At 47.9% G+C, this 19,308-nt stretch overlaps 1 protein-coding gene across 1 annotated transcript in view; it reads left to right on the top strand.

Moving 5' to 3' along the window:
* The window catches only part of GTF3C1 (general transcription factor IIIC subunit 1), a 1,928,973-nt gene that overhangs the window by 971,291 nt on the left and 938,374 nt on the right, over nt 1-19,308 (top strand). The window lies entirely within an intron of this gene.

Raw genomic sequence — 19,308 nt, 5'->3', positions numbered from 1 at the left:
TCATGATTGTGCTTTACTGTGCATGTTTTTTTTTTTTGGGGAAGTGGGAAGTATAATAATTTTTTCTGTCAAGCAGGTGCCCACAAGGACACGTTTCAGCTCTCCTTTTACGGTGTGGATTGTTTGGTTACAGGAATGCGTGCATGCGGTTAAGCTTTAGGCCCGCTAGAGAGCGCTCAGGTGCAACATCAAGTGTGTATAGGCCCATCTCCTTGCACCTTGGTCAGCGTGCATGGTAACAATCATAAAGAAACAAGCATTTGCAAAGCCAATAAATCTTGCCTATGCGAGATGTACTGGCTTTGCCTTTGTTTTTTTAGCCATATTCCAAATGGTTGAAAGTAAAGATAAAAAGCTTTATGACACAGCCAGCTTTGACTGTTAGAGCATTTGCTGTGCTGCACTAAAACCATCGCTGTTGTGTAATTTATGCTATAACTTATGCTATAACTTCCCTATAGATCTATAGTCTGGGGGCCGCAATTGCACTCCTGACCTTTGCATGTAGCCCTCTGTTAAAAACAGGCAAGCATTTGTGTAAAAGCTAATCGTTGTGGAAGTGTAGTAAGCTGGCTCTGTATATACTATATGAAAATGAGATCTAGTGTGCACAGAGTCCAGGGGTTCCCCAAGAGGCAATAATAGATAATACTAATGCTCTATTTGTGGTAGTGTGGTCGAGCAGCTAGGGTTATCAGAGGGTAGTGTTAAGCATTTGTTGTACACACACAAGCAATAAGTGAAAACACACACTCAATGACTTAACTCCAGACAAATAGTTTTTTATATAGACAAATATTCTTTTGTTAATTTATTTTTAGAACCACAAGATTAATTTAGCAGGTAAGTACATTAAATGAAAGGTACTTTGCATAACAATACTTAGATCTTTGAATGGAATCAACGATTTACACAGTTTTCTTTAAAATGGCAAAAGCTATTTTAAAAGTGGACACTGCAATTTTCAACAGTTCCTGGGGGAGGTAAGTAAAGTACAGTTCTTGAGGTAAGTAACAAACTTATGAGGTCAGTCTCCGGGGCATAGGTAGCCCACCGTTGGGGGTTCAGGTGAACCTCAAACACCCAGCACCAGCAACACAGGACCGGTTAGGTGCAGAGGTCAAACACGAGCCAAAATAACATGGGCGCCTATGGAGACAGGGGGTACTCCGGTTCTGATGTGCTTACAGGTAAGTACCCGCGTTGTCGGAGGGCAGACCAGTATGTTATGAAGGAGTACTGGAGGGGGCCCCAAGTAGGCACAGAAACCACACCCTTAGCGGAACAGGGGCTGCAGGTGCAGTGTGCAAACAGGGCATCGGGTTCTCAATAGAACTCGATGAAGGGACCCCAGGGATCCAGGGGGGTCCTCTGGATTCCCTCTGCAGACGTCGTTGTGGGGGTCTGGAGAGGTCAGCCCAGGGTGGACACGTAGTCTGAATCGCCTGGGGATCCTCTCTGGATAGTTGGTTTTCTGGACATGGGCCGGGGCAGTCGGGTGTGGAGTAGTTGGACTCATGCTTCTGGAGTGAGATGAGAGTCCCTTTAAAAATGGTTTCTTAGTCTTCTTTTAGGACAGGTCCACTGTCCACTGTAGTTTCTTGGTCCTCTGTGATACAGGCAGTCCCCTGGAGGCTTTTCAGGGGTGGCTGGCCCTGCACAACTCGTTGCTTCTTTTCTTGCAGCTTTTTGAAGCAGGAGACTGGGAAGTTGGGCTGGGAACGAGTCAGTTGTTGTCTCCTTCTCTTCTCTGTGGAGTTTTCAGCTCAGCAGTCCTTTCTTGAGGTCATCAGGAGTCTGAATAGCTGGGTTCAGGGTGGCCCCTAAATACTAAATTTAGGGTTGTGTTAGGGGTCAGTAGCCAATGGCTGTTGTCCCTGATGGTGGCTACACCCTCCTTGTGCCCACTCCCTCTGGGGAGGGGGGCACATTCCTATCCCTATTGGTCCTAGTCCTCCAAAGCAAGATGGAGGATTTCCCAAAGAGGGGGTCACTTCAGCTCTGGACACCTTAGGGGTCATCCTGGTTGAGGGGATGACTCCTTATTTTTCTCATACCTCTGGACTTGCCACCAAAAGTGGGGGCTCTTCTGGGAGGTGGGCATCTCCACTGGCTGGAGTGCCCTAGGGCACTGCAACACCAGGCTTGAGGCTCACCGCTAGGTGTTACAGTTCCTGCAGAGGGAGGTGCGAAGCACCTCCAACCAGAACAGGCTTTGTTTCTGACTGCAGATTGCACAAAGGCACTCACCCCATGTGGTCAGAAACTCGTCTGGAAGTGGCAGGCTGGCACAGATCAGTCAGCCTTGCACTAGTAGTTGGGCTAACATACAGGGGGGTATCTCTAAGATGCCTTCTGTGTGCATTTTTCAGTAAATCCCACACTGGCATCAGTGTGGGTTTATTATGCTGAGAAGTTTGATACCAAACTTCCCAATATTCAGCGTAGCCATTATGGTGCTGTGGAGTTTGTAATGACAAACTCAGAGAACATATACTGAGTATAGCTACCATGAACTTACGATGTCTAAGAATTGACTTAGACACTGTAGGAGCATAGTGCCCACGTAGCTATGTACTCACCTGTGGTATAGTGCACCCTGCCTTAGGGCTGTAAGGCCTGCTAGAGGGGTGACTTACCTATGCCACAGGCAGTGGTTAGTGGGCATGGCACTCTGTGAGGAGAGCCTTGTCGACTTTCTTTTCTCCCCACAAGCACACACAATTTGCAAGGCAGTGTGCATGTACAGAGTAAAGGGTCTCTTAGGGTTGCATAATATATGCTGCAGCCCTTAGGGACCTTCCCTGGCCACAGGGCCCTTCGTACCCGGGGTACCTTTTACAGTGGACTTAACTTAGTGCCAATTGTGGAAACAAAGGTACAGTTTTAGGGAAAGAATGCTGGGGCCTGATTAGCAGGATCCCAGCACACTTCCAATCAAAGCTGGCATCAACACTAGGCAAAAAGTGGGGGGTAACCATGCCAACAGTGCCATTTTCCTACAGAAAGCAAGTAATTAAGTTGTCCTGTAGAGTTAACTTTTGGGCCACCTTCATTTATAAAGACATTTTGTAACAAACGTGTAAGATATGAAAAAGGCTCTTAAAACATTCCAAAAATGTATTATATTCACATGCGGAACTTTTTCATCTTAGTAGCAGTAGTACATCAGACTAAAGCAGTGCAAGTATTTTTTTAAGGAATAGTTTTCAAACATTAATTTTGAAACATTCATGCTTCCACTAACCTTGACAATGCCAATAGTGAACTAAGAGGCAAGTCAGTTATTTGCGTCCTTTGAATGGCCTGGGTTGCTATTCTACATGGACAGCATTTTAGTAAAATCAAATGTTGGAGAAGTTTTCATACAGTGCACATTCTGAAGGTATGTATTTCAAGAACGTATTAAATGTAATAAAGCAAAAGCATTGGCAAAGCCAATAGGTTTCGCCTTTGCGAAATATGTTGTCTTCGTCAATTGTTTTTGTACATGTTGTAGATGACTATAATAAAGATGTGAAGTAACAGAAAGAGCTGCCGACTTGAGGAATCGGGTTCAAGTCTCTGTCAGCTCAACATCCTAACTGGTGCTCTTATAAGGCGCTGAAAATCTATAAAGAACTTTTGAGTGCTTTTTATAAAAGCTTCCCGTATTGTGTGAAAAGGAAATCCATACACTTTTAGGCTGTACCAGTGTCCTAAGTAAGGAAAAGTCTGTGAGGGAGGTAATCTGTGAGGGGAGAGAGGAAGGGTCAAGAAGCGTGGCAGTGAAAGAGGTGGCTCTCACACTGCGCCACAGGGAGCATTGGGATGGCAGATAGTTGCTACGGAGCGGGAAGATTCCTAGAGCTTTTGGCCCCTGCACCTGCTGCACCATTCAAATCATGGCCCTAATGCCTACAAGGTAACTGTACTTGTGACTGCTTGTTTAGTAGTAAAATATTTTTGGCTGAAGCTTAAACTGAAAGGTTGTTTTGTGCTTGGTTCCGAAAAAGGCAGTTTCATAACTTAAGTGGACTCACCGAAGAAGAGGAATTTTACACAGAAAAAAAAGTCAAATATGAAAAAGTCTCCGCAAAAATTCCAAAAATTTACTTCATTCACATGCAGAACCGTTTTATTTTAGTAGTACTAGTACATCAAACTAAGACAGTGCATGTTTTTTGTAAGTACTAGATTTCAAACATGATTTTAGAAACGTTCATGCTTCCACCCACCCTGGCAATGCCAATAGTCAACTTCATACCCAACGAAGGAAAGGCAAGTGTTTTGTTCAGCTGAAGAACGAGGTACCTTTTGAGATGGCCATGTCCAAAATATTTTATTTTTTAAAAAGGGCACTAGCAGGCTCCATGGAGAAATTACGCTGCATTCTTCTTTATTGTAAATGCTCTCACTTTGAAGTCAGTTGAAAGCAAAATAAACCCAAGGCTTTCTCAAAGACACAGCTTGACATTTGGTCTCGGTCTTTCAATGCCTAGCAAATGTGATGAGATAAGAACAAGATTTAGAGGCCTGTGTAGGAGGCTGGACTGGCTTGTAGTGAGTACCAAGGGGTACTTGCACCTTGCACCAGGCCCAGTTATCCCTTATTAGTGTATAGGGTGTCTAGCAGCTTAGGCTGATAGATAATGGTAGCTTAGCAGAGCAGCTTAGGCTGAACTAGGAGACGTGTGAAGCTACTACCGTACCACTTAGTGTCATATGCACAATATCATAAGAAAACACAATACACAGTTATACTAAAAATAAAGGTACTTTATTTTTATGACAATATGCCAAAGTATCTTAGAGTGTACCCTCAGTGAGAGGATAGGAAATATACACAAGATATATGTACACAATAGCAAAAATATGCAGTATAGTCTTAGAAAACAGTGCAAACAATGTATAGTTACAATAGGATGCAATGGGGAAACATAGGGATAGGGGCAACACAAACCATATACTCCAGAAGTGGAATGCGAACCACGAATGGACCCCAAACCTATGTGACCTTGTAGAGGGTCGCTGGGACTATTAGAAAATAGTGAGAGTTAGAAAAATAACCCTCCCCAAGACCCTGAAAAGTGAGTGCAAAGTGCACTAAAGTTCCCCTAAGGACAAAAGAGTCGTGTTAGAGGAATAATGCAGGAAAGACACAAACCAGCAATGCAACAACTGTGTATTTCCAATCTAGGGTACCTGTGGAACAAGGGGACCAAGTCCAAAAGTCACAAGCAAGTCGGGTATGGGCAGATGCCCAGGAAATGCCAGCTGCGGGTGCAAAGAAGCTTCGACTGGACAGAAGAAGCTGAGGTTTCTGCAGGAACGAAAAGGGCTAGAGACTTCCCCTTTGGTGAACGGATCCCTCTCGCCTTGGAGAGTCGTGCAGAAGTGTTTTCCCGCCGGAAGGACGCCAACAAGCCTTGCTACACGCAAATCGTGCGTTTGGCGTTTTTGGACGCTGCTGGGGCCCAGGAGGGACCAGGAGGTCGCAAATTGGACCTGAAGAGAGAGGAGACGTCGAGCAAGACAAAGAGTCCTCACTGAAGCAGGTAGCACCCGGAGAAGTGCCAGAAACAGGCACTACGAGGATGCGTGAAACGGTGCTCGCCAAAGTTGCACAAAGGAGTCCCACGTCGCCGGAGACCAACTTAGAAAGTCGTGCAATGCAGGTTAGAGTGCCGTGGACCCAGGCTTGGCTGTGCACAAAGGATTTCCGCCGGAAGTGCACAGGGGCCGGAGTAGCTGCAAAGTCGCGGTTCCCAGCAATGCAGCCCAGCGAGGTGAGGCAAGGACTTACCTCCACCAAACTTGGGCTGAAGAGTCACTGGACTGGGGGGGTCACTTGGACAGAGTCGCTGGATTCGAGGGACCTCGCTCGTCGTGCTGAGAGGAGACCCAAGGGACCGGTAATGCAGCTTTTTGGTGCCTGCGGTTGCAGGGGGAAGATTCCGTCGACCCACGGGAGATTTCTTAGGAGCTTCTGGTGCAGATAGGAGGCAGACTACCCCCACAGCATGCACAAGCAGGAAAACAGTCGAGAAGGCGGCAGGATCAGCGTTACAGAGTTGCAGTAGTCGTCTTTGCTACTATGTTGCAGGTTTGCAGGCTTCCAGCGCGGTCAGCGGTCGATTCCTTATCAGAAGGTGAAGAGAGAGATGCAGAGGAACTCGGCTGAGCTCATGCATTCGTTATCTAAAGTTTCCCCAGAGACAGAGACCCTAAATAGCCAGAAAAGAGGGTTTGGCTACCTAGGAGAGAGGAAAGGCTACTAACACCTGAAGGAGCCTATCAGCAGGAGTCTCTGACGTCACCTGGTGGCACTGGCCACTCAGAGCAGTCCAGTGTGCCAGCAGCACCTCTGTTTCCAAGATGGCAGAGGTCTGGAGCACACTGGAGGAGCTCTGGACACCTCCCAGGGGAGGTGCAGGTCAGGGGAGTCGTCACTCCCCTTTCCTTTGTCCAGTTTCACGCCAGAGCAGGGGCTAAGGGGTCCCTGAACCGGTGTAGACTGGCTTATGCAGAATTGGGCACCTCTGTGCCCAACAAAGCATTTCCAGAGGCTGGGGGAGGCTACTCCTCCCCTGCCTTCACACCATTTTCCAAAGGGAGAGGGTGTCACACCCTCTCTCAGAGGAAGTTCTTTGTTCTGCCATCCTGGGCCAGGCCTGGCTGGACCCCAGGAGGGCAGATGCCTGTCTGAGGGGTTGGCAGCAGCAGCAGCTGCAGTGAAACCCCAGGAAGGGCAGTTTGGCAGTACCAGGGTCTGTGCTACAGACCACTGGGATCATGGGATTGTGCCAACTATGCCAGGATGGCATAGAGGGGGCAATTCCATGATCATAGACATGTTACATGGCCATATTCGGAGTTACCATGGTGAAGCTACATATAGGTAGTGACCTATATGTAGTGCACGCGTGTAATGGTGTCCCCGCACTCACAGAGTTCAGGGAATTGGCTCTGAACAATGTGGGGGCACCTTGGCTAGTGCCAGGGTGCCCTCACACTAAGTAACTTTGCACCCAACCTTTACCAGGTAAAGGTTAGACATATAGGTGACTTATAAGTTACTTAAGTGCAGTGTAAAATGGCTGTGAAATAACGTGGACGTTATTTCACTCAGGCTGCAGTGGCAGGCCTGTGTAAGAATTGTCAGAGCTCCCTATGGGTGGCACAAGAAATGCTGCAGCCCATAGGGATCTCCTGGAACCCCAATACCCTGGGTACCTTAGTACCATATACTAGGGAATTATAAGGGTGTTCCAGTAAGCCAATGTGAATTGGTAAAATTGGTCACTAGCCTGTTAGTGACAATTTAAAAGTAATGAGAGAGCATAACCACTGAGGTTCTGGTTAGCAGAGCCTCAGTGAGACAGTTAGGCACCACACAGGGAACATATACATGCACACCTATGAGCACTGGGGCCCTGTGTGACAGGGTCCCAGTGACACATACATATAGGCCACAAACCTATGAGCACTGGGGTCCTGACCAGCAGGATCCCAGTGACACATAACAACCATACTGAAAACATAGTGTTTTCACTATGAGCACTGAGGCCTGGCTATCAGGATCCCAGTGAGACAGTGAAAACAGTGACAAACACCCTGACATACACTCACAAACAGGCCAAAAGTGGGGGTAACAAGGCTAGAAAGAGGCTACCTTCTCACAGCCTGACAGAAAATAAGTTTGTGGAAGAATATTGTGAACACTGCTTTGGCATGGGGAGGTGCACACCAGCTGGGAAGGCTAAAGCAAATAAAGCCAACAAATGGAAAACCAGAAAACGTCAGTTACAAACCACAGAGCCAATGACAAGCAATGGGCTGAATGCATTCCCAGTTCAACTTTCTGTAACTCCCAAAGATGTCTTTTCCATACCACACCACTGCACAGTCCGGTGGGTTGTGACCTAAAAACACAGTCTGGAAACTTTACACATCATGGAGGATAGTATTTCATTGCAAATAGTGGTGTCCATGCCTGACACAATCAGATCTATAGCTTTTTCTTCCTCTCAGCAGGTGCTTTGCTTTCTCACTGCACACTGTGCAGAGAACTGCAGGGACAGACTCCAGGCCTGCAATCCCATTGACTTAAAGGAGTATGTTGTCGCCAGGCTTGACCTATCTTTGTCCTCTGAGCATACACAATTTAGCTGGGTATGCTCTAGCTCTACATCAGCCTGCCTAGAGCTGCATTTGTATAGAGAATTACCTATGCAGTACCCCAACATGATAAATGAGATGGACTGCTAGTACATGGAGGAGTCGTCCCTTGATAAATTCTGTAATGCAGTTGATACCTCTCTACATCAGGCAATGGCCTCACCCTTTAAGCCTCTAGAGCAAAGGCTCATGAAGCAAGCATACGTTTTGCAGGCCCTCTGAGCTTAAGCCTACACCAATTCTTCCCACAAGGTCCCCTCCAGCTAACTGGTCAAGAATGCACTGTACCAGCAAAAGGCAAACATGATGCTGGCCGATCTGATAACATTTACTAGGCTAAAGAAGGCCTTATGCTCCTGCTCTGCCTTGGGGCAGGAGGTGGAGCCAGCTGGGAATTCTGGGGTTTACCTAGAGGGCCCTGCCTTCTCTCTGTCTTAAATCACTGACAGGATGATGACTGCCCCAAGGGGACTTAAAGGACGAAATAGGGCCCTTCAGGCCCTGACATATTGTAGGAGGCTGGCCTGGCTTGTAGTGGGTGCCAAGGGGTACTTACACTCTGTACCAGGTCCAGTTATCCCTTATTAGTGTAGAAGAGGTGTTTCTAGCCGCTTAGGGTGATAGAAGGTAGCTATAGCAGAGCAGCTTAGGCTGAACTAGGAGACATGCAAAGCTCCTACTATACCACTGGTGTCATATGCACAATATCATAAGAAAACACAATACACAGATATATTAAAAATAAAGGTACTTTATTGTTATGACAAGTATCTCAGTGAGTACCCTCAGTATGAGGATGCCAAATATACACAAGATATATGTACACAATACCAAAAATATGCAGTAATAGCAAAAGGAAGTAATGCAAGCAGTGTAACGTTACAATAGATTGCAATAGGAGCACATAGGTATAGGGGCAACACAAACCATATACTCCAAAAGTGGAATGCGAACCACGAATGGACCCCAAACCTATGTGAGCTTGTAGAGGGTCGCTGGGACTGTAAGAAAACAGTGAGGGTTAGAAAAATGGCCCATCCCAAGACCCTGTAAGGTAGGTGTAAAGTGCACCTACAACCCCCAGAGAGCACAGAAGTCGTGATAGGGGGATTCTGCAAGGAAGACCAACACCAGCAAAGCAACAACAGTGGATTTCCGGACCTGAGTACCTGTGGAACAAGGGGACCAAGTCCAAGAGTCGCGACAGTGTCGAGAGTGGGCAGATGCCCAGGAAATGCCAGCTGAGGGTGCAAAGGAGCTGCCACCGGATGGAAGAAGCTTGGTGTTTTGCAAGAACGGAGAGGACTAGGAACTTCCCCTTTGGAGGATGGATGCCCCACGTCGTGAAGAAGCTTGCAGAGGTGTTCCCACTCAGAAAGACAGCAAACAAGCCTTGCTAGCTGCACGCGTCGCGGTTAGGGAATTTAGATGCTGCTGTGGCCCAGGTGGGACCAGGATGTCGCCACTTGGATGAGGAGACAGAGGGGCACCCAGCAAGTCAGGGAGCCCTCACAGAAGCAGGCAGCACCCGCAGAAGTACCGGATCAGGCACTTGGAAGAGGAGTGAACCGGAGTCCACCCGAAGTCACAAAAGGGAGTCCCACGACGCCGGAGGACAACTCAGAAGGTTGTGCACTGCAAGTTAGAGTGTCGGGGACCCAGGCTTGGCTGTGCCCAAAGGAAATCCTGGAAGAGTGCACAGGAGCCGGAGCAGCTGCAAATCACGCAGTACCCAGCAATGCAGTCTAGCGTGGGGAGGCAAGGGCTTACCTCCACCAAACTTGGACTGAAGAGTCACTGGACTGTGGGAGTCACTTGGACAGAGTTGCTGAGTTCCAGGGACCACGCTCGTCGTGCTGAGAGGGGACCCAGAGGACCGGTGATGCAGTCTTTTGTTGCCTGCGGTTGCAGGGGGAAGATTCTGTTGACCCACTGGAGATTTCTTCAGAGCTCCTGGTGCAAGGAGGAGGCAGGCTACCCCCAGAGCATGCACCACCAGGAAACAAGCCTGAAAGCCGGCAGGATGAAGCGATACAAGGTTGCAGTAGTCGTCTTTGCTACTTTGTTGCGGTTTTGCAGGCATCCTAAGCAGTCAGCGTCGATCCTTTGGCAGAAGGTGAAGAGGGAGATGCAGAGGAACTCTGGTGAGCTCTTGCATTCGTTATCTAAAGAATTCCCCAAAGCAGAGACCCTAAATAGCCAGAAAAGGAGGTTTGGCTACCTAGGAAGGAGGATAGGCTAGTAACACAGGTAAGAGCCTATAAGAAGGAGTCTCTGACGTCACCTGATGGCACTGGCCACTCAGAGCAGGCCAGTGTGCCAGCAACACCTCTGTTTCCAAGATGGCAGGGGTCTGGAGCACACTGGAGGAGCTCCGGGCACCTCCCCTGGGAGGTGCAGGTCAGGGGAGTGGTCACTCCCCTTTCCTTTGTCCAGTTTCGCGCCAGAGCAGGGCTGGGGGATCCCTGAACCGGTGTAGACTGGCTTATGCAGAGATGGGCACCATTGTGCCCATCAAAGCATTTCCAGAGGCTGGGGTAGGCTACTCCTCCCCAGCCCTGACACCTTTTTCCAAAGGGAGAGGGTGTAACACCCTCTCTGAGGAAGTCCATTGTTCTGCCTTCCTGGGCCAAGCCTGGCTGGACCTCAGGAGGGCAGAAACCTGTCTGAGGGGTTGGCAGCAGCTGCAGTGAAACCCCGGGAAAGGTAGTTTGGCAGTACCCGGGTCTGTGCTAGAGACCCGGGGGGTCATGGAATTGTCTCCCTAATGCCAGAATGGCATTGGGGTTGACAATTCCATGATCTTAGACATGTTACATGGCCATGTTTTGAGTTACCATTGTGACGCTATACATAGGTAGTGACCTCTGTATAGTGCACGCGTGAAATGGTGTCCCCGCACTCACAAAGTCCGGGGAATTTGCCCTGAACGATGTGGGGGCACCTTGGCTAGTGCCAGGGTGCCCACACACTAAGTAACTTTGCACCCAACCTTCACCAGGTGAAGGTTAGACATATAGGTGACTTATAAGTTACTTATGTGCAGTGTAAAATGGCTGTGAAATAATGTGGGCATTATTTCACTCAGGCTGCAGTGGCAGGCCTGTGTAAGAATTGTCAGCGCTCCCTATGGGTGGCAAAAGAAATGCTGCAGCCCATAGGGATCTCCTGGAACCCCAATACCCTGGGTACCTCAGTACCATATACTAGGGAATTATAAGGGTGTTCCAGTATGCCAATGTGAATTTGTGAAATTGGTCACTAGCCTGTTAGTGACAATTTTGGTATACAGAGAGACAGTTAGGCATCACACAGGGAACACATACATATAGGCCACAAACTTATGAGCACTGGGGTCCTGGCTAGCAGGGTCCCAGTGACACATAACAAACATACTGACAACATAGGGTTTTCACTATGAGCACTGGGCCCTGGCTAGCAGGATCCCAGTGAGACAGTGAAAACACCCTGACATATACTCACAAACAGGCCAAAAGTGGGGGTAACAAGGCTATAAAGAGGCTACTTTCTCACACTATCTACCCCAAGGAGGGCAGAAAATACCTTTAGTAATGTGTCCCCAGTTAGAGCGACCCTTGCCCAAGGGCCCACCTCCAAACAAAAAACAAACCACACACACACACACTATCCCTGGTGCCTACGTGGCTTCTGCCCCCCTTGGGGGCAGATGGGCCTAAACAAAATAGGCATAAACATATAAACATATTTTTTTAAAGTCCCTGGCGTTCTAATGGTTTCTTGGGGGCAGATGAGCCTAAAAATAATAGGCCGATCTGTCCCCAAGGGGGGCAGAAATGGCCTTGGTACACGTGCCCCCAAAGGGGGCGGCGACCCTTGCCCAAGGGATTGCCCCCCCCCCCTCCACTAACACACACACACACACACACACACACACACACTATCCATGGTGTCTAAGTGGCTTATGTCCCCCTTGGGGGCAGATCGGCCTAAAAATAATAGGCCGATCTGCCCCCAATTGGGGCAGAAATGGCCAACATAAACATTCCCCCAAAAGAGAGCGACCCTTGCCCAAGGGGCAGCTTCCAAACACATAAACATTTTAAAAATAATTAAAAAAAAAAATAATCCCTGGTGTCTAGTGGGCATTCCTGCTGCCCGATTGCACTGCGCACTGCGATCGGGCAGCAGGAATGCTCAAAGATACACCGGGGGAAAGGAAAAGCCTTCACTTTCCCCCGGTGCCTCTTTGTCCCAAACCCCCCACCCGCTGGAGGAGAAACTCACCTGTTTCTCCTTTCGTCACACTGGAAGCAAATTGCTTCCAGTGCGACTGGCAGTGGGTAATGATGTCAGCGCGCGATCGCATGCTGACGTCATTACGGGGGGGGGGGGAGGTCTTTCCCTTCCATCCGCGCCGTGGGGGGGAACCCCATGGAGGGAGCGCTAGCGCTCCCTCTGGGCTCCGTGCCGAGGACGTAATGGTTACGTCCTCGGCACAGGAGCACTGTGCCGCAGGACGTAACCACTACGTCCGCGGCACAGAAGGGGTTATGTAACTTATAAGTCACCTATATGCCTAACGCTCACTTAGTAAAGGTTAGGTGCAAAGTTACAAAGCAAAGGTGCCCCCACATAGTTCAAGGCCATTTTCCCGGACATTGTGAGTGCGGAGACGCCATTACACGCGTGCACTACATATAGGTCAAAACGTATATGTAGCTTCACAATGGTAACTCCGAATATGGCCATGTAACATGTCTAAAATCATGGAATTGTCCCCCATGCCAAATCTGGTATTGTGGTGCCAATCCCATGCTTCCCCGGGGCTTCACTTTGGACCCCGGGTACTGCCAAACATGCTCGCTGGGGTTTTCTCTACAGGTACCGTTGCTGCCACCCCACAGACAGGGTTCTGCCCTCCTGGGGTCTGGGCAGCCCAGTCCCAGGAAGGCAGAACAAAGAATTTCTGCTGAGAGAGGGTCTTAGACCCTCTCCCTTTGGAACTAGGTGTTAAAGGCTGGGTTAGGGATAGCCTCTCCCAGCCTCTGGAAATGCTTTGAAGGGCACAGATGTTGCCCTCCTTGCATAAGCCAGTCTACACCGGCTCAGGAAAACCCCCAGTCCCTGCTCTGGCGCGAAACTGGCCACTCCCCTGTCCATCACCACCCCAGGGGTGGTCCCAGAGCTCCTCCAGTGTGCCCCAGACCTCTGCCATCTTGGATACAGAGGTGTGTGGGCACTCTGGAGGCCTCTGAGTGGCCAGTGCCAGCAGGTGACGTCAGAGACCCCTCCTGAAAGGAGATGTTGCAGAATCTTCAGCTTCTTCCATCCGGAGGCAGCCATTTTGCACCTTCAACCGGGGTTTAGTGGGCTCCTGCCCCACCCTGGACACTTTGACGACTCTTGGACTTCGTCCCCTTCCTTTGCAGATCCTCAGGTCCCGGAATCCGTCTCCAGTGCTTTGCAGTCTGTTGTAGTGTTTGCAAAATCCTCTATCACGAGTTTAGTGTTTTTCTGGGGAAACAGTAGTACTTTACTCCTACTTTCCAGGGTTTTGGGGTGGGGTATCTTGGACACTCTTAGTGTTTTCTTACACTCCCATCAACCCTCTACACACTACACTAGCCTAGGGGTCCATTTGTGGTTCGCATTCCACTTTCTTAGTATATGGTTTGTGTTGCCCCTAGGCCTATTGCATCCTATTGTACTCTACAGTGTTTGCACTACTTTGACTGTTTACTTACCTGATTTTGGTTTGTGTGTATAATTGGTGTATTTAACTTACCTCCTAAGGGAGTATATCCTCTGAGATATTTTTGGCACATTGTCACTAAAATGAAGTACCTTTATTTTGAGTAACTCGGAGTATTGTGTTTTTTATGATATAGTACCTATATGATATAAGTGGTATAGTAGGAGCTTTGCATGTCTCCTAGTTCAGCCTAAGCTGCTCTGCTATAGCTACCTCTATCAGCCTAAGCTGCTAGAACACTAATAATAAGGGATAACTGGACCTGGCACAAGGTGTAAGCACCATCAGGTACCCACTATAAGCCAGGCCAGCCTCCTACACCTTGAGAGCCCTGTTGGACAGGAAAGCCATTTTGCCTGCTTGGTTCTGCAAGACTTCTTAATCCTAGACTATTGCTCAGAGATGCCACCTTTGGTGGATACTGGTGTGGTACTTATTGTAAAAGTGAGAAATCTGCAGTTAGAGGTGTCTTTTAGAAGAATAAGTTACTACCTATGCTTCCATTGTTTCAGGTTCATTTCCTAACTATAGATTCCCGACTGCCCTCCCGACTACCTGTTCTGTGGAGTGGACACCTGAAATACATAAGGTTCCAAGTTAAGTTTTGGCACACCTTCACCTTCACTTTGTTTGAAGTGCTCCCAGTGTGATGGTGAGAAAGAAGAAAGATTAAGTAACTGACCTTGTTGCGCAGGGGTAGCACCAAGGATGAACTGGCCATACTGGGAATCTGGTGTTTACCACAGGAGGCTGGAAGGATGTGGTGCCACTTTTGTTACTTGAGGGCTGGTTTTGTAGCAGCACAACAGTTTCAAAATCACTGCAGAGATCAATGTATTCCAGCAGCTTTCAGGCAACTATAAAAGTGCCAAGATAACTGGTGATTAATGCACTCGCTGGAGAGAGTTGGTGGTTTTGTCTAGTGGCAGTTTTGTCTTATCTATGGTAGCATATCGAGTTAATATGCCTGCTGCAAATAACTTATACTATGGAGATCATGAAACAGTATTTTATGTGCAATGCTCAGTGGTTTAACATGTAGAGCATAAGTTACAATCATAATCTAGCACAGTGAACTATGAACTGCCATCAAAGAGATGCATGCAAACTGCATGGTACAGGTTAGAAAGTTGTTTTTCCCACCCTTTGGTTATTCTAATTTAGCTGAAAAGGGTTTGTTTGGGTAGGAAGAAATTATTAGTACAGTCAACCCTAGCCACTGTGTTAAATTCTGAATCCTGAGTTTATGCTTTCCAAGACCAAGCACTCTTGGAAAAAGAAATGTCTCCCAGTATGGTACACCTTGTATTCCTCTTTGTCTTATGTAGCATTTTCTATACACTGATTTACACACGTATGATTCATTGTCTCTGTATTTGTGTGAGATGTTAAGTGCTCCAGAATTCTACGCTGGTAAGAGAGGTACTATGTAAGGAAATGCCTCCTTGGCATGGTTACCCCCTAACTTTTTGCCTTTGCTGAGGCTAAGTTTTGATTGAAAGTGTGCTGGGACCCTGCTAACCAGGCCACAGCACCAGTGTTCTTTCCCTAAACTGTACCTTTGCTTCCACAATTGGCACAGCCCTGGCACTCAGGTAAGTCCCTTGTAACTGGTACCCCTGGTACCAAGGGCCCTGATGCCAGGGAAGGTCTCTAAGGGCTGCAGCATGTCTTATGCCAACCTGGGGACCCCTGACTCAGCACATGCACACTGCCTCTCAGCTTGTGTGTGCTGATGGGGAGAAAACGACTAAGTCGACATGGCACTCCCCTCAGAGTGCCATGCCAACCTCACACTGCCTGTGACATAGGTAAGTCACCCCTCTAGCAGGCCTTACAGCCCTAATGCAGGGTGCACTATGCCACAGGTGAGGGTGTATGTGCATGAGCACTATGCCCCTACAGTGTCTAAGGAAACCCTTAGACATTGTAAGTGCAGGGTAGCAATAAGAGTATATGGTCTGGGAGTTTGTCAAACACGAACTCCACAGTTCCATAATGGCTACACTGAAAACTGGGAAGTTTGGTATCAAACTTCTCAGCACAATAAATGCACACTGATGCCAGTGTGCATTTTATTGTAACATACACCCAGAGGGCATCTTAGAGATGCCCCTGAATACCAATCCAACTTCTAGTGTAGGCTGACTAGTTTTTGCCAGCTTGCCACACACCAGACATGTTGCTGGCCACATGGGGAGAGTGCCTTAGTCACTCTGTGGCCAGTAACAAAGCCTGTACTGGGTGGAGGTGCTTCTCACCTCCCCCTGAAGGAACTGTAACACTTGGTGGTGAGCCTCAAAGGCTCACCCCCTTTGTTACAGCGCCCCAGGGCATCCCAGCTAGTGGAGATGCCCACTCCTCCGGCCACTGCCCCCACTTTTGGCGGCAAGGCTGGAGGAGATAATGAGAAAAACAAGGATGAGTCAACCACCAGTCAGGACAGCCCCTAAGGTGTCCTGAGCTGAGGTGACCTCTGCCTTGAGAAATATTCCATCTTGAGTTTGGAGGATTCTCCCAATAGGATTAGGGATGCCCCCCCCCCCTCCCCACAGGGAGGAGGCACAAAGACGGTGTAGCCACCCTCAAGGACAGTAGCCATCGGCTACTGCCATCCCAGACCTAAACACACCCCTAAATTCAGTATTTAGGGGCACCCCAGATCCCAGGAGATCAGATTCCTGCAACCTGAAGAAACAAGGAGGACTGCTAACCTACAAGCCTGCAGAGAAGGAGGAAGACGACAACTGCTTGGCCCCAGCCCTACTGGCCTGTCTCCAACTTCGAAAACCTGCAACCAGCGACGCATCCGACAGGGACCAGCGACCTCTGAAGCCCCAGAGGAGTGCCCTGGACTAAAGGACCAAGAAACTCCAGTGAGCAGCGGCCCTGCTCAAAACCAGCTACTTCTTTGCAACAAAGAAGCAACTTCCAAAGACTGCACGTTTCCTGCCATAAGCGCGAGACTTTACACTCTGCACCCAATACCCCCGGCTTGAGTTCCATAGAACAAACACCACAGGGAGGACTCCCCGGCAACTGCGAGCCAGTGAGTAGCCAGAGATGACCCTCCTGAACCCCCATAGCGACGCCTGCAGAGAGAATCCAGAGGCTCCCCCTGACCACGATTGCCTGTCACAAGGGACCCGACGCCTGGAACCAGCACTGCAACCGCAGCCCCCAGCACCTGAAGGAACTGAACCTCAGTGCAGGAGTGACCCCCAGGCGACCCTCTGCCTAGCCCAGGTGGTAGCTGTCCAGAGAAGCCCCCCCGTGCCTGCCTGCACCGCTAGAGTGACCCCCCGGGTCCCTCTATTGTTTCCTATGTGAAACCCGATGCCTGCTTTGCACACTGCACCCGGCCGTCCCTGTGCCACTTAGGGTCTGTTTTGTGTGCCTACTTGTGTTCTTCCCCAGTTCCCCCCCCCATGCTCTACAAAACCCCCCTGGTCTGCCCCGCTGTATTCAAATGTTCCTAAAGTATCTAAGTGAAGTACCTTGCATTTAAAGTGTTTACTGCAAATCTTTAACCTGTGGTTCTTAAAATAAACTAAGAAAATATATTTTTCTATATAAAAACCTATTGGCTTGGAGTAAGTCTTTGAGTGTGTGTTCCTCATTTATTGCCTGTGTGTGTACAACAAATGCTTAACACTACCCTCTGATAAGCCTACTGCTCGACCACACTACCACTAAACAGAGCATTAGAATTATCAAATGTTGCCACTATCTTACCTCTAAGGGGAACCCTTGGACCCTGTGCACACTATTTCTTACTTTGAAATAGTATATACAGAGCCATCTTCCTGCATACTATAAATAATGAAACATGTGAGAGAGGAAATATGGAGAAATGAGAGGCACTATTAAAGGGTGATGGTGAGGGAATCATTGAAGACCCCTAATTAAGATTGCCATATCCTGGTGCACTGTACAGTCATTATTTACTATGCTTTAAAAGCTAATGCAGTTGAATATATAATGAAAAATGTGTTGTAAAATGCACTGTTTTGCCATTTTTCCCAAATTCTTCCCATTTTAGTTGTAAGGCTTGCTTGCTATGCACCCGATGGGGACTAGTATGACAAAATTTGCCAGGGCTGCTTTGGGTTTCCAGTCTGGCCTTGGGTGACACATTATATGTGTCTCAGAACTGTCAGTTCCGGGGTGGTTTAAAGCCACAGCAGTGCCATATGGTGCCACCCACCCACATAGAGGGAGCATTATTGAAAGCATCTCCAGATACAGTCTGGTGTCTAGAAACATTCTAAAATTGAGGAATCTGCATTTAGATAGCATATCCACCAGAAAGAACATTATCAAAGGTAAGTAACTTCTACTTGTTGTCTATGATTCAAGTGTTTTGCCAAATGCAGAGATCTTAATGTTGAGCCTCTACTGGTCAAGTTACCTGATGCTGTTGCTTGTTTTATCTCAGCAAAGGTTTGCATTGTGGACTGTAAAAGGTTATTTGTCGGGCCTTTCTATGTTTGCATGACTTACTCTTGTTATTCAGGTCACCAGTTGTGATGTGCCTTCTAAAAGGGGGTCCGTACGTGTTTCCACCTCCACCTTCCATTATGCCTTGGTTGGGACTTTACCTTGGTCTTTGCTTTACTGATATGCACACCTTCATACCTATGCACAGTTGCTCAAAGAGACTGCTGGCAATTAAATTGCTTTTCTCTCATTGTTGTTACCTTTGTCTGCCATGTCAGTGCAGTTCCGTACCCACCATGTTTCCTAGCGACTTGGTGCTGTGGACTTGAATTTCATTACACCTGAAAGTTGTGAGTATTCAAGCTATAAGTATTAAGCCACATTATGATCACTCTTTTACACTTACTCCATAGATTGTTCCCCATTATCAAAGTGTAGGGTATCCCTGTCCCTTTGAGCTGTTATTCGAAGAATCAATAACACAGTGTCCTGGGAGACATCCTTTTGTAGTCCATCATTGAAAAACAATTTCAAAATCTGCCGACGACACACAAAAAAGTTAAAACACCAACACCACCACCGTGGACACTGAAGATGCTAACTTTTGAGTGAACTGCAAGACACTGAAATGAAAACACCTCCCTTAATAAAACACAGGTACTTTCTGTGCATTGGTTGATAGAATTAGAACATGTAAAAAATGACGCCCTCAAAATCCAGGCACACCATTCAATTATGTCAGACTTTTGTAGCTAGATTATGTACTACATAAACCCTATTCAAGTTTTCCTTTTTATATGAAGTGATTAGTTTGGAAGATGACTTCATGAGTTTTACTCTTACTGCTGACATTTGATGTTATCTGCAGTTGAGGGGTTTCTGAATCCCTATTCATCTAATATGAATATATTGAATATCAATAAAGAATCTAGGTCACTTTTACTCAAGTGAACCTGAAGGGGGTAGAGGATTAT

The sequence above is a fragment of the Pleurodeles waltl genome, chromosome 10, assembly GCF_031143425.1.
Source record: "Pleurodeles waltl isolate 20211129_DDA chromosome 10, aPleWal1.hap1.20221129, whole genome shotgun sequence".
NCBI lineage: Eukaryota > Metazoa > Chordata > Amphibia > Caudata > Salamandridae > Pleurodeles > Pleurodeles waltl.
The sequence above is the reverse complement of the archived record's forward strand: the minus strand, read 5'-3'. Positions and strand labels throughout refer to the sequence as shown.